General features: G+C 45.3%; 1 long non-coding RNA gene across 1 annotated transcript; it reads right to left on the bottom strand.

Annotated features, from left to right (window-relative positions):
- Nucleotides 1-240: 240 nt before the first annotated feature.
- Nucleotides 241-901, bottom strand: LOC130530172 (uncharacterized). The gene is made up of 2 exons (XR_008951756.1): nucleotides 564-901; nucleotides 241-486 (listed from the first exon to the last, which is right to left on the bottom strand). It is a non-coding gene; the product is annotated as an uncharacterized LOC130530172 (long non-coding RNA).
- Nucleotides 902-2091: the final 1190 nt, after the last annotated feature.

Here is a 2091-nt window from a genome sequence, read left to right as displayed (position 1 = left end):
ATGTATGAGTGTTTGACTCAAGTATTGTAGCTGTTATGTTCCCAGCACTGGGAGGTATCATGTTCAAGGACACGAGGAAGTCGTAGAGATAGGAGGAGAAGGAATCATGAGGTCAGATTGACACAAATCTTGTGTGCACCAAATAAAAGAGGAGAGCGAGCAGCAGACGGACGGAGTTGAGAGAGGAAGCTTGAACTGCTCGTCAGCTCTCCCTTGCAAGGCCACCTGTTGTCTGTGTGGTTGATCTGAGTCTAGTAAACGAACAGCGCGGGTGACCAAACATCACCCTCACAAAAATTGGTCCTTCGAGCCGGATCCCAAGACCTGGAGAGGAGCGCCGTGGGACGACCGAACGCCGAAGTCTGCGCAGCCGGAGTCAAAAGGACGTCCGAAGTGAAAGACCTTTCATCACGAGTTGACGGAAGGCCGGTCTTCGTCCCTCCCAGGGCGACCATCTCCAGTGACGGGAAGAAGGCACTAAAACAACTCAGAGAGAAACCATCGAGACAACGGAGTGAGTATAAGACACAAAAAGCGCTACACGGAATATACCGCGGTATTACCTGCCTGGTCATCAGGAGAGAAGCAGAGGCAAGATACACCCGCCTCCTCGGAGGTAGAAGCTTGGTGTATACTCTCCTGATTAAAAAAGAGGGGTTATAAGGCCACGGCGGAGGGACTGAACTAGATATCCTGTATGGATTGAGGGTTGTTCAGTCGGGAGATCAGGCGTCTCCACTCAAGTACATAAAAACTGATAAATAAAGTGCAAACATGGGCAACCAACATTCCACAAAAGGTGCTGAATTCAAAATCCCAGCATCATGTAAACACATGGAAGACAAATATCCAGGTTCATGCTCATATGTTCAGCTGTGGATGACTAAGTTCGATTGGGATGGTAGCTTAGACAGGCCAGGCAATATTATAAAATTAAAAGAAGTTACCATACTAACGGTACTGAAACACAGCAAGTCCTCATGTGCGTTAATGGCAAGAAATGGGGCACTGTTAGAGGAGATTGGGTCCCAGTGGATCCAGCCACTCAACAACCATGGCAGCCTGGCAGCCAAGAACTAAATGACAGACTTGACAGACTGTACGAGCGCATGCGAACTACTTTTACCAGACGAGCTGACTACAGCGCCATTACGGCCACGAGACAAAAGACTGACAAGTTTTGAAGACTATAGCATGAGAATGAAAGATGTGTTCCGAAAAAATAGTGGAATTCCGTATGCGGAAGAACCAGAAGGTCCCTACCAACAGCAGTTAAAGCAAGCTATACATGGGGGATCAAAATCAGAGATAAAAACCTGGGTAGAGAGACAATTAGTTGATTTCGGAACTAGTAACCTAAACCGCTATGAACAACATGCTATGCATGCTGAAAGACAATGCCAAAAAAGTAAGAACCAATCAACAGGCATGTTTTTCAATGCCAACCCTCTCCCAAGCCGAGGCCGAGGGCGTGGGCAAGGCCGAGGCGGAAGGGGAGGAGGAGGCAATTTCAGTGAAAAAGATCAGTGTCATTATTGTAAAAATTATGGACACTGGGAACGTAATTGCAGAAAGAAACAACGTGACCAGAGATACAATAGAGGACAGCAGCAAGGTTCTAATCCACCTCAGCTATGACTAGAACTGGAAAAAGATGTCACAAAAATTAAAACAAATCAGGGCACAAAATTTGACCAATTTGAAAAAGATGACTTAGAAGATGTTTTAGACTTAGAAACCATCTTCCTGTTTGCTGAAGGCAAACCAGAAATACAACTGACCGTGTTAGGTAATTCTTTAACATTTTTAGTAGACACGGGTGCAGGTAAATCAGTAATTAGAGATCCAATAGCCCTGGCACCAACTTCTACACAGATTTTTGTGAGATCAGCAAATGGTCTCATAACTAAAGAAAGAATGTCAGTTCCTGTAGATGTTTGTGACCCTGTAAGTGGAATCACACTTAAAGCTCCTTTCGTGATCTCCACCACATGTCCCGTAAATCTGTTAGGAAGAGATCTTATCTCTCAGCTTCAGTTGATGATTCGTACCACAGCCGAAGGGATGTGGTCTGTAGATAGAATGGTTAAT

This window comes from Takifugu flavidus, chromosome 8 (assembly GCF_003711565.1).
Source record: "Takifugu flavidus isolate HTHZ2018 chromosome 8, ASM371156v2, whole genome shotgun sequence".
NCBI lineage: Eukaryota > Metazoa > Chordata > Actinopteri > Tetraodontiformes > Tetraodontidae > Takifugu > Takifugu flavidus.
Note: the sequence above shows the minus strand (reverse complement) of the source record. Positions and strands in the feature narration are given on the sequence as shown.